General features: G+C 40.3%; 2 protein-coding genes across 3 annotated transcripts in view; both read right to left on the bottom strand.

Moving 5' to 3' along the window:
• Window positions 1–6,994, bottom strand: part of cers2b (ceramide synthase 2b) — a 40,061-nt gene extending 33,067 nt beyond the window's left edge. The window contains exon 1 of the mRNA XM_080425341.1: window positions 6,436–6,994. The gene's annotated coding sequence lies outside the window, so the exon portion shown is untranslated. The remainder of the gene's footprint in view (window positions 1–6,435) is intronic.
• A 4,950-nt stretch (window positions 6,995–11,944) lies between these two features.
• adamtsl4 (ADAMTS-like 4) overlaps window positions 11,945–17,500 on the bottom strand; it is a 70,465-nt gene continuing 64,909 nt past the window's right edge. For both annotated transcript variants that reach the window (XM_080427056.1, XM_080427057.1), the window contains one exon: window positions 11,945–17,500. This exon is cut by the window's right edge and continues 454 nt beyond it. The gene's annotated coding sequence lies outside the window, so the exon portion shown is untranslated.

The following is a 17,500-nucleotide window of genomic DNA, read 5'->3' as shown; positions in this document are numbered from 1 at the left end:
GGCTGTGTCTGTGAGATGTGTTAGAGTTACGCATGGGGCCTTTTACACTGTGCAAATGGGCCCAATATCTCATAATCCACCTATGGAAGTGACGATAGGTGTTTCTGGTTGAAATCTGCCAATCAAATGGAGCTATTCACCTGTTTCCTAGGCTGTGTGTGTTTCACTTCCTGTCGATTTGATCCAATGAAATTCAATGAAACTGGTTAGATGACCAATGATATCCAATGAAATCGACAGGAAGTGAAACACACACAGCCTAGGAAACAGGTGAATAGGAAACTGAACCGGAGCAGGAAGAGGTATATGCCACCTTCTGGATCCCAGGCAGGAGGCGTGGCTTGCCTGGGCCAATATGGCCGCCACATTGATGCCAAAGATGGTTAATATTTAGGAAGATCTGCCATCCCAATTTTCACCGGAGGCGAAATGGCACACAAATGGTCTCCTGCGTCGTCTGACGGCAGATACTAATAATAATAATAATAATAATAAATAAATAAACTTTGTTGTTGAATTGTGTTATTTTATTTTATGTATCTCACCCTGTAAAGCACTTTGAGCTGCATTTATGTCATGAAAAATGCTATATAAATAAAGTGTATTATTATTATTATTGACGGCAGATCTCGCAAACGTCCTATGTTTACTGGTGCTAGATCCCGCGATGCTAAGTTGCTGGGACAGAGAAAGGTCGACATTAACGTCGATTTTCTCCTGATTTGTCTCTCTGAAAAAAGCTATTTCTGTGTCAAAATATAATGTTCTGAAGATTGTGTGGCTTGTGACGATCGGGGCCAATATATAGTTCAGTGACCATGGGGCTAAAGAATCGTTCAGAAGCGGTGTTCACGCAGATATGGGAAGTAAACCGGAGCATCCTTGGCATACTATTTGTCTTGGTTGACTCCAATGTGCAGCAGCAGCCAATGAGGTATCTACGTGTATGTGTGCTTGGAGCAACCTTTTAATTAGTTTCACATATTTAATTGAATTCTGCTGGACCAAACTGTCTTCTAGTAGATGCATGAGACTCCAATTGCAGCTGCATAGAGCTCACTTGTTGATCTCTTGAGAGGGTTTGTTGAGTAACAGGGGGTTCTCCCTGTCTGCCAGTCCCCAGCTCAATAGTAAACAGAAAATACGTTTTCAGTTGGGACGTACCAATTTCATCCAATCAGGACAGAGAACACCCATTCATCATCATCAGTTGTACAGTGTTTTGTATATTTTCATGTTTCATCACTTCCAATTGTACTTGTTCATCCTGTATGAGTTCTCTATCCTGACTGGATCAATTTGGTATCCAGACCTGAACATTTATTTTCCCTTTATTAACCCATTAAGACCGGGAAAGCATCTGTGTGTAATTTTTGTATTTCTTTCTCTATTAAAAAATAACAGATATACAAGCTTGGGTGCCGCGCTATGAGCTTGTAGATCTGCTGTTTTTGAAAAATCATTTGTGCAAATCTTATAAATATTTTTAAAGCGAACATTTTTATCTCAAATCTTTGCTTCTGGGGATTTTACAAATGTCTTCAAAACAGTTTTTTTTTAAACGTACGTTGCTATTATCAACGGTTCTCAAACTTTTTCCATGTTAAGGACCCCCAAAATTATATGTATTTGCCCGCGGATTCCCATCTCAAAATATTTTGTTCCAGGGACCCCCCAGAAGCAAAGATTTGAGTTAAAAATGTTCGCTTTAAAAAAAAAATGATATTCAATGAGTTGCACACATTTTCACGATTATTCAAAATTAGCAGATCTACAAGCTCATAGTGCGGCACTCGGTGCCGCGCTATGAGCTTGTATGTCTGCTATTTTTGAAGAGCCAAAGAAATCTAAAAATGACACAAAGAGGTGGAGAGACGGGGGGGGGACCCCTGTTACTAAACAAACACTCTATACAGCAATGATTATTATGTTATGTGATATGTATAGAGATAAATAATACTTATTTTAACAAAACATATCACGTAACACCTTTATGGTTCTGGAATTGGTCGGCTGATAATAATGTTGAAACACTGGGAGGGGATTAACCCTCAGCCAGTTGCTAGGACTTTTGTAAGAGAGTCTTGGAGATACGATACGTTTTATATAACCCCCCAGTCTCTCAAGACAAGACTGCTGGCACACACAATATTCAAATGCTTCCGGAATGAAATTTTGTGAACGGAAATGACAGCTTCCTGTCTCAACCTCTATGAGGTGGAGTTGCGCAATTGCAGCTGATCTAACATGCTCTGAGCATTTATATCGGCTATTTTCTAAATCTTTGGGGGGGAAAAAATCTAATATACTTACAATTATTTAGAAAATGTCTGCCTATAATGACAGGACCAAAGTTGGGGCGCCAGGTCGAAAGTGGTTGAAAGAATGACAACGAAAGTGCAATTATAATGTTTTGAAACAAAATACATGAACCTAGGGATCATTTCAGTTATTGATCGAAAGAGTGACAGAGAGTAAGCAGATGCTATCTGGGCTCCAATTGCATCGTAACGGATTCTCTTTTCCTGTTTGAACCCAAAATAGACCATTTTAAACTATCACAGTAAATATAGGTCAGGTGTTATCAATGCTACTATTAAGGTTGTGTTCCATTCGGGTCCATTCCAAGTGTTTTTCTATTTGAGCTGTTTCTATCTGTCTCTTGCTCCCATGCTCTAAACCTGTGATGTGACAAAGTTGATTCTGAAGTGTCACCTGACTTTCTACACGGCGGAAAGTCTATGGATTTCGTTCCGAATTAACCCATGTAATCCTGTCTATACGGTGCCTAGTCTAGTGCCTACTCTAGTGCACACCCACTCAAACACACACACACACACACACACACACACACACACACACACACACACACACACACACACACACACACACACACACACACACACCTCATCCATAACTCGAACTCGAACTTTGAAAACGTGTAAATACCAAACAAACTATTCCAAGAAGTATTTGAATAAACTTGCAGGATTCTCACAGGTTTGGTGGTAGGCCCTTAGTCCCTTACCACCATGATGTTCTTTGGTTTCCATGGGAAGCATTTTGTGGGAGCACAGACCATTATGTGTATCCGCTGACTCTCTCTACACCGGATCAGAACGCTGCAAAGCGGCTCGATCCCGGCCTAGGTCGAACAGAGTCAGGTTGCTGCTAGTCTATTCTATTGTGCTGCACAATAGAATAGACTAGCAGCAACCTGACATCATGCACAAATGGTGCATGATGATGTTGGCTCACTGGAAAGACTCTGCTGCACGATAGAACAGAACCTGAATTAGTATCATTGGTAACACCTGTGTTCACTCTACTTCATATTAAAATGGCATGGCGAAAAGGACGGATGGACGGACATACATATAGATAAATAGATACAAATAGATAGATGCATAGGCATTGTGTGCATTCTTTCACCAATAAAAACAACATATACGACCTAGGAACCCACCTGACTCTGTGCACTAGGACACCATATCTACAGTATACTGATTGAGAGAGAGAGATTGTATTATGTATTTGGCTCTTCTAATATTATGTGACAGGCAGCTGACAGACTGACCGTCGCCTCGTCTCGTAAGATTTGTTACATAATGTGTTGTTTATTAGTCCAAGCCGACAACATCACAGGTTATATAGCCATACTTTTTTTCACTTCTAAAACTTCTGTGTGCGGAAATTAAATAATACTTAATTCGTTTATGTGTTGAGGTACTTTTACTTGACTTGAGTGTTTCCATTATTTCCATTTTTTAAATTATTTATACTTCTACTCCACTACATCTCAGAGGCAATTTTTTTTTTTTTTTACTCCACTACAGTTATTTGACAGCTTTATAGTAACTAGGTACTTTGCAGATTCAGATTATTAATACAAAACATGCATTAAGTGATAAATGATGATGTACTATTATAGGTTAAGCTACCCAGCCAAGCAGCACATAAAATAGTAATTAAAATCAGCCCCACCTTGGCTTTACCAGCTGCAACAGGGATGAACACATTAATGCTTTGAACTTTTGTGCTTTCATGTAGCCTACTTTTACTCCAGTAACATTTTGAATGTAGGACTTTTACTTAACAGAGTAGCCTACGTCTACATTGTGATATTACCAGCAGTAGCCTGCTAGGCTAGGCTAGAAAACCAGAGTAGCCTACTTCTTCCACCACTGCAACACTGCCTCTCCCCCCCAAACCATGCATGTTTGCAGTGGTGTAAAGTAACTAATTACATTTACTCAAGTACTGTACTTAAGTACACTTTTGAGGATTTTTTTTACTTTACTGGAGTGTTTCAAATGTTCAATACTTTTACTTCTACTACACTACATCTCAGAGGCAAATATTGTACTTGTACTCCCCTACAATTCTTTGAAAACTGTAGTTACTAGTTACTTTGTAGATTTTGATTATTATTAAAAAACATACAGAAACAACTTCAGCCCAATATACATTTTGGTCATTTGAAAATAGCCGATCTACAAGCTCACAATGCGTCGCATCGCGACACATTGTGAGCTTGTAGATCTGCTATTTTCAAATGACTTTTGTGACTTGTGAAATGGGACATTCTGCATAATGAGTACTTTCAACTTTTGGTACTTTGAGTACATTTTGATGCCAATACTTTTGTACTTTTACGCAATGAACATTTTGAGTTTCGGATTTTTTACTTATGTAGAGTGTTTCTATGTTGCAGTATTGATACTTTTACTCAAGTAAAACATGTGAGTACTTTTTCCACCACTGGATATTATTACCAGTAAGAAAGCCAGAGCAGCCCTACTTCTTCAACCACGCCCTACTTCTTCAACCACGCCCCCCTCCATACCATGCGTGTTCGTGGTCGGTCGGTTAGACTCGACTATTCTCGGCTCAGCTCGGCAGCTGGCGGACAGAAATAGCGGAAAGAGCCAAACCTCTGTTTCCAACGGTCCCAGATGGGCGGGGTCAGCCAATCATTTACAACAAAAACTACAGCCTTGACCAACATAACATGTTGTTTCGTTTGTATAGAGAGTCCAGTTTACATGCCGAGGTGAAGATTTGTTATCATAACAGCGTATTATTTTTAGGTATACCTAAAAATAAGACACTGTCATGATAATAACTGGTACAAAAATGTACAAGATATAGAGGGTTCCCAAAAAAATGGCATAAGTCAAAAATGTAAAAAATCTATAATGCCAACAAAACAATTGTTTGTAAACAAAATATCAGTGGTGGAAAATGTAAACATTTTTTTTTACTTAAGTAATAGTGTCAATACTGCAATGTAGAAATAGGCCTACTCTGTCTGTTACAAGTAAAAGTCTGGAATTCAAAATGTACTTGAGTAAAAGTACTTCAAGTTTTCAAATGTATAAATTGTATAAAAAAACGTTTGAAAATAGCAGATCTACAAGCTCATAATGCGCCTCATGGCAATGCATTATAAGCTTGTAGATCGGCTATTTTCAAATAGTCAACGTTTAAATAGGTCTGAAGTGGTTTATGTTTTGTAATAATAATCCAAATGTACAAAGTAACTAACTAAAGTTTTCAAATAATTGGCGTAAAAAGTACAATATTTGCCTCTGAGATGTAGGCCTAGTGGAGTAGAAGTAAAAGTATTGAAAACTGGAAATATTCAAGTAGAGTAAAAAATACCTCAAAATTGTACTTAAGTAGGCTACAGCACTTGAGTAAGTGTACTTTGGGGGGGGGGGGGGGGGATTTCAGAGAGAGATGTGATCTTATAGATGAAGATCCTATGATGGACATGTAGAATCCAGAACAGAACCCTCATCGTGTGTGACGTCACGGTACTGCTTAGACCATTGGTTCTCAAAGTGGGGTCCGGGGACCCCTAGGGGTCCTTGGGGGGGTTCCAGGGGGTCCCCAGCAAAATGTGTTAATATAGCATCAAAATATTTTTAACCTTTTTATACTTTGGCTATATTTGACTCTTTGTGGGTCTGTAACTCTGATACATGTAGCCTACAGTCAGTGTTGTAAAGTAGCTGTAGGCTACTCATTCACTACTCCACTATATCTCAGAGGCAAATATTGTAGCTACTTTTACTCGGTCGTGAGCTTGCAGATCAGCTAATTTTTTTAATACATTTTGAACTTGTGAAATGGGACATTCTGCACTTTGAGTACTTTTACTTTTGGTACTTTAAGTATAATTTAAGTATAAAAAAACGACATTCTACACTCTGCAGTATTGATACTTTTACTTAAGTTAAAAAAATGTAGTAGCCTACTTTTTCCACCACTGTCAAACAGAACCAGAACCCGAACAAGAACTAAGTCCATTGAAACTGGACCACACACACACACACACACACACACACACACACACACACACACACACACACACACACACGCACACACACACTTTATGAATGTAATTAGCGCCGGTAACCTGGTACTTACTTTAGCGTCCGTTGGTCCGCCTGGGTCTCTTCTTTACAGTTAATCAAACAGAATAAAAGGCAGCCTAATAACAGGCTATTATCATAAAGGATCCAGCAGCCTAATAAATAAATCCGTAATCCGTCTTTTCAATCCGTTTAAAAAACCCCTAAATAACGGTCCGGTTCAGTTCCGTCCGGATAGTCTGGTCCAGGTTGTTGCTTCGCTATGGGACTTTAAAGTTCACCGTCCGGACTGGATCACTGGATCTACTGGATCACTTCTTCCATTATTTTCTTCTGCATCCGAATCTTCCCCTCAAATATAAAAACATGGTTTATGTTACAGAAATATAAGATCTAGTAACTAAACGTGGGAGAAACCGCGATCACTTTAATTAGCTATATTGACGCATTATGAATTGATATTAATCCGTGGTGGTGGTCGTGATGATCATGTCTCCTCCCCCGCGCTGTTCTTTTAGGGTCTTTTTTTTATTTATTTTAAATTCCTTTCCCGGAGAGGAGAGCTTGTTCCACCGGGGAGGAGAGGAGGAGAGGAGAGGAGAGGAGATCGGCCCGGCGGTGTGGAGGAGATCTGAGCAGAGGAGAGGAGAAGAGAGGAGAGGAGTGAAAAGTAGAGAGAGAGAGAGAGAGAGAGAGAGAGAGAGAGAGAGAGAGAGAGAGAGAGAGAGAGAGAGAGAGAGGAGTATAGAGGAGGAGCACAGCCAAAACGGGGGAGTACCAGTGCTGCACTGAGACTGGTGACCCGTCGAATCCTGTGACCGGTGCTGCGTTTGAGACCAAAAGAAAAGCAAGACCGAGACCAAAATAGTTTTTTTTTAAATCCAAGAATAAGTGCAAATAATTCAGTTTTTTAAAAGGAAAAAGAAGATATAATAATAATTAAAATAATAATAATATTATATTATATATATATATATATATATATATATATATATATATATATATATATATATATATATATATATATATATATATATATATGAATTTACGTATTATACAATTAGTCTATTCATATTAGCCTATTTACAGTTTTATTTTTATTTTATTTAACATTTTGGAAAAGCTCAGAATTAGGCCTAAATGAGAGTTTAAACTTTACATTTAAACATCTTAGAGAAAACACTACAATATGAGTAGCCTATAAATAAATTACTATGACAATTACTATTATTCAAGTAAATAATTAATTAATTCAATAATAAAATCTGAGAATGAACCAAAACTTTACCGTCCTTTGTGCCGAATCTGCGGTCGACATCTGGAGTCACAGAATCCAACAGGTCACCAAACTGAGTGTGACGTGACCTGGGCAGGGGCCACCAGGGGCGGACACGATGACGTTTTCAGCCACATGAGTGTTCCTCTGGGCTGACAGTGACACACACACGCGCGCGCGCGCACACACACACATACACACACACACACACACACACACACACACACACACAGTTGAAATAAATGCTCTCATAAAGGCCATATGAATATCATCCAGCTGAGTTATTTAACTGAGATATATATATATATATATATTTGTAAGTTACTTTTTTTATTTCACCTTTATTTGACTATTCTATTGAGATTCAAAACCACCTTTACTAGGGAGTCCTGGCCAAGACAGCAGCACATGACGTTTCGCATCTTAATCAATTTAAAGAGCATAAAACAGTCCATGTGCTGCTTCCACGAGGTCTGCGTGTGTGTGTGCGTGCGTGCGTGCGTGCGTGCGTGTGTGTGTGCGTGTGTGTGTGCGTGTGTGTGTGTGTGTGTGTTGACCTGACCTACGGACGGTGAACGGCTCGTGGTCATAGAGTTAAAGCTCGTGGTGAGTAGCTGATTAGACAGTTTGGCACGTGGAGCTGGAGGTGACGTCATGTACAGAGGGAGGGGGGGAGGGGGGAATGTCCATATGACAAGCGTGTTCATGATTTTGAGGCATGTATCACACAGGCTGTTCCCATCACACACACACACACACACACACAACACCAGCGGTGGAAGAAGTAGCCTACTCAAATGTTTTACTCAGGTCAAAGTGTCAATACCACAATATAGAAATACTCTGTTGCAAGTAAAAGTTTGGTATTCTAAGTTTACTTGAGTGAAGAAGTATAGAAGTAGTGGCATCAAAATGTACTTAAATGTACCAAAAGTGAAAGTACTCATTATGCACTAGGCTATTATGCAGAATGTCCCACTTCAAGTTTTCAAAATGTAAAAAAAAACTTTTGAAAATAGCAGATCTACAAGCTCTCACAACGTGCTGCATTGCAGTGTATTGTGTGCTTGTAGATCGGCTATTTTCAAATAGCTGAAGTTTACCTTATATAGGGCTGAAGTGTGCACATTTTACATACAAAATGAATAGGCTACAGACTACAGTAGCAAAAATAGCTGATCTATATGTATTAGCATTTTTTGTGTCGATTCATTGGTGTAAAAAACATTACACTAATGTGCTTGTCGGTTATTCGATTAATTGAAGAAGTAATCCATAGAATAATCAATAGTCAGTTGCTGCCCTACACACACATACACGCACGCGCACGCGCACACGCGCACACACACACACACACACACACACACACACACACACACACACACACACACACACACACACACACACACACACACACACACACACACACACGCGCGCGCGCGCGCGCTCCCGGGTGTTCTGGCCTGGCTGGCAGAGACAAACACTAATGATAATAAGTTAAACTATAAACTAATTATAATTCACTTATGGTGCTGGGGAGTTTTTTTTGAAATATTATCAATAATCTAAATTAGCAAAGTCACATATAAACTAAAGTTGTCAAATAATTGTAGACAATAGTAGAGTGGAGTAGAAATATAAAGTTTTTAAACCTTTTTACTTTGGATCAGCGTTTTAGGGGTCAAAGTTTCCATCATGTCCATCAATCAATAATCAGTCTATTGAGATTATAGACCATTATTTACTTCTGCATGACCTCTGCTCCACCTAATTACACCCGTATCACACCGTACACTTAAATCACGAGTGTTCATATAACTATAATGAGTTTACAGATGGTTAAATTAGCATTGAGGGTTTTACAGTGCTCTGCATGTTACACTGTTGACAATGATACAAATATTTAATTGGGTTAATGTGGTATTAGTGAGGCTAACACGCTAATAAGGCCTAATAAAAACTAAAGCCATTGAGGGAGTTGAGTCAGTGGTTTGTGTGTTACTCTCTCCATTAGATGGACATAATGTGTTTTATGATGCTTTTCAAGGTTATCATGTTTTATGATGAACCGTTTTACGACCACGTGGCAAGCTGCTACATAGTAAAAACTCTCCTGATAATTTAGCTCAGTTGTAACTCTGACCTCTGAGAGTTAAAATAACACTTTAGGAATGTGAATACTGTTAATAACTATAGAACTGTTATTAACTGATAACAGAGACTACACCCATAAAGACATTAAAGATGATAAGACACTGGAACCACACATGCACATGCACACACACACACACACACACACACACGCGCACGCACGCACGCACGCACACACGCACGCACATGCACATGCACATGCACATGCACATGCACATGCACATGCACATGCACATGCACATGCACATGCACATGCACATGCACACGCACACGCACACGCACACTTGCTCTGTTGTGATCAGTGTTTACAGACTTTGCAAGATAAATAAGCAACCAGGTCTATAAAAACAAGCCCAAAAGAAGCGACTAGGCCACATGATCAGCACTTGGAACCTATTATGTATCGTATGTTTTTTTAAAATGTGGCTGAAATTTTGAATATCTTTTAAACATTTCAACTACAGTCTTGTATGGGGGTTCCTGGCACAACATATTTTCAGATGGGGGTCCACGGATAAATACATATGTCTGAGAACCACTGGTTTAAACAATACTAGGAAACAAGCCCAAAGTTGCAATAAGCAGACATGGCAACACTGGGTGTGATTTGCAGGTTCTATATTGTGACCTGGCGCCCTCATGTGGTCGAACGAACACTGTGTCAGTGTACTCACAAAGACTTTTAGACATTTAGCAGATGCATAGATGTAACTTACTTACTTCATCCTCTTCGTGCTGGACAGCACATAAGGTCTTCCATTTAAAGCTGTTAAAATAGTTTAGAACTAAGGTAACTAGCTGTTAGAATAGTTTGGAACTAGCTACTGTAACTTTTCAGGATGACTCAAATCCAGGTAGACCCACGTGGAACATCACACTCAGGAAACTATCATCATCATTCGAGTCACGAGTGCCCTCGAGATCTGCGACACAAGCTGCTTCCATTGGTCTCTGTTGCTCATTGCCACACCAAGATAAGGAAACCAATGAGTAAACTTTAATCAGACTTTAATCTATAGCAAACAATAAACTGAGGTACACCTTTCACAGGAGCAAACATGAAAGCAAGAATCTCTGATACGCAAACTAAAGCCCAGACAACAGCCTTTATAAACGAGCAACCAAAACACCCGTCGCCAGAAGTGGACAAAGTACTCGACCCCAGTACTTGAGTAAGAGTACAGATACTCCTTGGTCAAATTTACTCCACTATAAGTAAAAGTAGCTCAGTCAAAATGTTACTCAAGTAAGAGTAAAAAAGTAATTGCTTTTAAATATACTTAAGTATTCCAAAGTACATGCTTTGAAAAATACTTAAAGTACAAGTAAAAGTAGGGGTACATTTCTATATTTTTATATCAATGAATTGCTGTAATGTTTTCACAATTAATTTATAGGACCTTGTAACTCTTGTTTCAGAGAAGTAACTCTCTGAAACCACCTGATGTGCTTGTAGAACCACTACATAATAAAAAGCCTGCAGAAACACCTATAAAAAACATAGAAATGACTGAGGAACCAGAACTAAATACTTTTACTCCTCTACACCCATACAAGATGTAACAAAGAGGCGAGCGGAGGGGGAAGCCAGAAACACGGCCAGTGTGAGAGCAGAAGTGTGGCCAATTGCATTTTAGGGAAGACAAGAAAATAGCCACCCTAAAGACCAAACCGCAACAATTCAATTAGTCGCAACTCCTTGCAACAAAACTGTTTTAAGGTCAACCGCTCCAATGCAACTCCTTGCAACTGCCATTGGGGTAATGGTTGCAAGTAGTTGCAAGTAGTTCCATGTTGCATGGCGAATCATTGGTATGGATGTGGAGTGGGCTTAAAAGTACTCAGTACTTTACAGCCCTCCTAGAAATGTACTCGAGTAAAAGTAAAATATTTGACTTGGAAATGTACTCAAGTAAGAGTAATAAGTATCAAAAAAACCTAATACTCATGTAAAGTACAGATCCTCAGAATCTGTACTCAAGTACAGTACTCAAGTACATTTACTCCGTTACTGTCCACCACTGCCCGTCGCTGTCAGGTGAAAACATTTCATGTCCAGAACCGTTATACTTTTCAGGAAATGGAAAAAAGAACCTGCGTTCCAGTGGATCCAATGTAGTTATTATTTAGTCACAAGCTCTTGTTGGTACTTTTCATTGGTTCAATATGGTTATGAAGTGTGGGTCATGACCGATATAATAGATTAAGGACCGATACAAGCCAAAATGAGTTTTCTCAGACGGGTGGGGGGATGGGGGGGATCTCCACGCTGGCCTCTGAACACCTCGGCATCCCCCAGGAAGTGGCTAATGGACTTTGCCCGGGAAGGGGAAGTCTGGAGCTCTCTGCTGGAACTGTTGCCCCCGCGACCGACTCCGGATAAGCGGTTGATGATGGATGGATGGACGGACAGTGACAACAGACACCAGGTGAAACATCGCAAGAGACAAATTTTCTCTCATATCAATTTTATTGAAAACAAAATAACGCTTTGTTTGGGACATGTTTTTTTTTTTTTTTTTTTACTTTGTAAATCATATAAAATCCATTTATCAACAGTAACCTTTCAGACTGCTTCTACAAAATAAATTATATGTTCTTTTTATAAGAGATAAATTACTATCATCAATGCACTGCTTTTTATATAAAAGTAAGGAGGAGATGCAAGAATTCAACACTCAAAGCCACACACGCGCACGCACACGCACACGTACACACACGCACACGCACACGTACACACACACACACACACACACACACACACACACACACACACACACACACACACACACACACACACACACACACACACACACACACACACACACATTCACTCACTCACTCACTCACACTTTCTCAAGGTGCATTCACACAGGAGGCTAAGATATTCTTTTGTGTCGCTTCATTTGCATGATTTTGGTTGCCGAGACCAATGTGTTTTTTCGCGTGTTTGTTCGCCTATTTGCATATTCATGCATGCTGTCAATCGCTGTACACACAGGCTACTATGGAAACTGTAACAAACATTTAATCTGGCAGTTGTAGGTGTGAAATGAATCCAGATTGAGCAACTACATGATCCATTTCTCGACCAAAAGTAATGGATGTTTTACAATCGAGCCGTGTGTGCTTTTCTCCCCTCACTGGCATCTCTCCTGGCTGGGACGCCCGAGGAGGATCTCCCGCTAGGCAAGACGTCAGACGTCAGCAGTAAACAGAAAGCACTTTGTTGACTCAAAGACCAACTCAGGGGCTTGTTTTGTAAACTTTGGAGGCAAATAAAACAGATAGAAAATATGCACAGGGACCTCTCCAACATTAATTTACCAGTTTTAATCGAATTAACTCTAGCTTAAAATCTGTGGGAGCAGCATTAATAATGTGATATAATGTCAGGAGACGCGGGGTAAACACAAGCTCTCACAATGAAACGAGAGGTGTCCAAATGCAGTGCATGGCCATTTGTGCATGCTCAGAGTTACAAACGGAAGCCCCTTTTCCCGCGCCATCAACCAGCTCAGATATCGTCACAATTGCCGTGACTTATTGTAGAAGTCCCAGACTCGACGCAAAGCCAAGCGAGTTTGGTGAGCTGTTGGCTATGGCTCGGTGACGGGATAGCTCCAGAAGTTGGACGTGAACTACAGGTGCTCCATTCCAGCTGCCAAGCACATGTCTATATTATACCTCTGGTGAGCTGTAGACAGTTTCATCATTAATACGTAAAAATCTAGAAATGTTCACCGTAGACACAAAAGAAACGCTGACCGGCTGTCTAGATGCTAGAAGGTGAAGCAAACTTTGGGATTAAGTTGGGATATTTCAACTTTAGCGAATGAGGAGGAGTCGAAATGCATTCATCCATCCATCCATTTGCGTCGTCTGGGGCACCTCATTCGTGCCCCCTATCAATTTACGTCTTTGCAATGCCTTGGTATGTAATTGCACAAAAAAAAAATGTGCCTCCTGTGTGAGTGAACAGTCTGAACACACTTTCACATGCACACTCTAACACACACACACACACACACACGCACACACACACGCACGCACACACACACGCACGCACACACGCACGCACACACGCGCGCACACACACGCACACAGATCAATTTGACAGGTCCAATAACAGGCTCACAGGGTGTGTGATAGTAAGATAAGGTGAATAGATGTGATGAACAAACAGACACATACACGACTTCAATATCATACACATTAAAATACATATCTGACATACAGTATATATACACATCACTCTGCTGCACTCAACTGTGTGTCTGTGTGTGTGTGTGTGTGTGTGTGTGTGTGTGTGTGTGTGTGTGTGTGTGTGTGTGTGTGTGTGTGTGTGTGTGTGTGTGTGTGTGTCTGTGTGTGTGTGTCTGTCTGTGTGTGTGTCTGTGTGTGTGTGTGTGTGTGTGTGTGTGTGTGTGTGTGTGTGTGTGTGTGTGTGTGTGTGTGTGTGTGTGTGTGTGTGTGTGTGTGTGTGTGTGTGTGTGTGTGTGCATTCATGCTGTATGTGTACATGCATGTAATATGTTTATTTTCTTGAATTTAGAGTAAATTTTATGAATATTAATCCGTTGCTGAAGTATCAGCCGCATGCTTGTCTGTATTGAGCAAGTGTTTATGACATACACAAACACACACAAAAACACACTTGTACGTACACAAACATGTACTTGTACCCACACACACACACACACACACACACACACACACACACACACACACACACACACACACACACACACACACACACACACACACACACACACACACACACACACACACACACACACACACACACACACACACATACACACACACACACACACAGTGTGCAGCAGAGCAGAGCATAGCATAATAGAATACACAGCAGCTCGAGTCTCTGTCTGACCTCAGAGACTAGAGGTCAAAGGTTCATGATGACATCACACTGTGTCGTTGTGATGACATCAGAGCTCAGGTTTCTCATGTCCAATCACAGCGCAACGAGACACTCTTTTCAAACCAATCACGGAAGAACACTGTCCCTCCGAGATCAGTTTTACGCCGAGTCGTCATCGGTGAGGTGTGACGTTTGTGAACCTCAGATCTGAACAATTTTAAAAAATTAAAATTGAAATCATATCTCATGTTTTGATTCTTTTAGGAGTCTCCATCTCATCATGAACCATTAGAAAGCTCCTACACATTTTTATATCAGTGCTAATTTAACTCAGAGAGTGTACACATTAAATTGAATTGAATGTATAGTGGTGTGAGTGATATTTCTTTCTTTGTTAAAAAATAGTTTTTCGTTAAAAAAAGTCAAAACTATATTCTGAGATCATTGCTATAGAATCAGCGTGTTTGTTCAGTAACAGAGGTCCCATCCGTCTCTCCAGCTGTTATAATAATAATAATAATAATAAACAGGAAATACATTTACCAGCTGGGAAACCAATTTGATCCAATCTACTCCACAAAGATCATTTATCAGCTTAAATTGTTGTTCCAGTTCCCAATTTTGTCTGCTCATGTTTTTGTCTCATCACTCCGATTCTCTTGTTTATCCTGTATTCTGCATGAGTTCTCTCTCCTGACTGGATACAATTGGTATCCTGACCTGAAAATGTATTTTCTGTTTACTAAAGAGCTGGAGAGAGGGGGAGACCCCTGTTACTGAACAAGCATTCCTATTCACCTGTTTCCTAGGCTGTGTGTTTTCCACTTCCTGTCAATTTGATCCAATGAAATCCAATGAAACTGGTCAGATGACCAATGATATCCAATGAAATCGACAGGAAGTGGAAAACACAGCCTAGGAAACAGGTGAATAGCAAAGGTTACTATCAGAATATGGAGCTATTTAACACTTATTTTAACAAAACAATATCCCTTACACCACCTTTAACTCAATGGATAAATGAACACTGAGGCTTTTGTCTGTGTAGCAGGGCGATTATCTTAATTTATACTTCATCGCGCCGCAGTGTTGCTTCCTGAAATAACTCATTATTGGCGGGAAGTGACACCGTCATGCAATGAAGTATAAATTGAGCTTAAAGGAGCATACCAGCCTTTTCGATACGTGGGTCGTCTGTTACCTTCACTTTGATAGTACACAATAGTACTATATTTTTCCGTTATTTAGAAGATATATTGGTCTATCCATGATTTAAACACGTTCAACCTGCCGTCCCTGTTTTGGGCATATTATTATTAGCCAACATTTAAAAAAATGTTCTGAAAAGTTCAAAAAAATTTAATTTAATGACAATAAAATCTAATAAATTATCAAAAATAGCAGAACTGTGTCAGTATGGACGTAGGTGCCCTCTAGTGGATGAAATGTTTGAATCTCCATTTAGACATTACGTATGGAGGGAAGTACTGTATGTGAGCAATGCCACATGCATTCTGAACATAATGTACATACGGATCCCCGCCCTGAATGTGAGTATAAAGGCCAAGTCAGACCGCATGCGCAGCGCAGCGCAGCGACACGTGTGAAGTGCCGCCCGTATAGCACCAACTAGAAGAACACTGCTGCACACTGCAGGGAGAACACCCGGAAATACACAAATCATTTTACACCGCACGGTGACTCCTGGAAATAGAAACAGTGGAACGTCGGGCCGGACATAAACGCTCGCTGGCAGGCACACATTTAACAATAAATCCCTGAGGATCATTAAAGATCCCACCCGTCCCCATAAAATACTTTTTTCCCCCGCTAAAATCCAAAAGGGTGAAGGGATACAAGATCCTCTCAGCGCGCACTAGCAGGCTGAGGAACAGTTTTTTTGACTGTTAAATGACAGTGAAAAGTGAATGTGCAATAACTGTACTCTGCCCTATGCACTTTCCTTGACTGATATTCTTGCCTGTGTTTATCTATTGTTTACGAGTGTTTTAGGTCGTTTTATCGTGTTTTTATTGTTTTATTGTATTGGAGCTTCGGAGCGTAAGTTTTTCACATGTACTGTATGTACCTAAACAGTGCATCTTAGTGACAATAAAGTGAATCTGAATCTGAATCTGAATCTACAAGGGTAGGTGCGCCGTTCACAGCCTGTGTGTGTAGTGGCCTTAAAATGGGCCTTTATGCGTGACACAGGATCCACACGTCAAAAAGTCTGGTATGCTCCTTCAAGGAGGGTTAAAGGGCACTAACGAAAAAATACATTTTGGTTTGGCGTTGAAGTGCATGGCTGTATATATACGGCAACTGAACACATTATATACACAATGAATAAAAGCTGTTTTATAATATATAATACTAGTTATTTATATAACATAATCACAGTAGATAAAGTCCTGAAGGTGACAACAGCTTCCAACACACTGAAGCACTGTTTCTCAACGGCTGGTCTGGGGACCCGCTAGGGTCTGTAACTCTGAGAACTGTGAGAAGGTACAAATGGAACCTTTTTTTCCCCCCGTTGGGAACCACCCCAATGTACACTGTAAAATCCTCGGTGTTAAATTAACTCTGAGAGTGTACAAATGGAACACACTCTCAAGAGTTACCGTCCCAAAAGCGACCATGTGAAACCCCGGCGGCGGCGGGCCCCCGAAACCGACTTTGAGAAACAGTGCATCAAGGTCACCAAACACCTGCTCGCTCCCTTGGTCACTACGAGAGTTGTCATAGCAACCCATAAATCATGGCTGGAAGGTGTCCTTGACCAATCAGAATCCTATTATA

This window comes from Gymnoscopelus braueri, assembly GCF_963280865.1.
Source record: "Gymnoscopelus braueri genome assembly, chromosome: 4".
Classification (NCBI taxonomy): Eukaryota; Metazoa; Chordata; class Actinopteri; order Myctophiformes; family Myctophidae; genus Gymnoscopelus; species Gymnoscopelus braueri.
The sequence above is the reverse complement of the archived record's forward strand: the minus strand, read 5'-3'. Positions and strand labels throughout refer to the sequence as shown.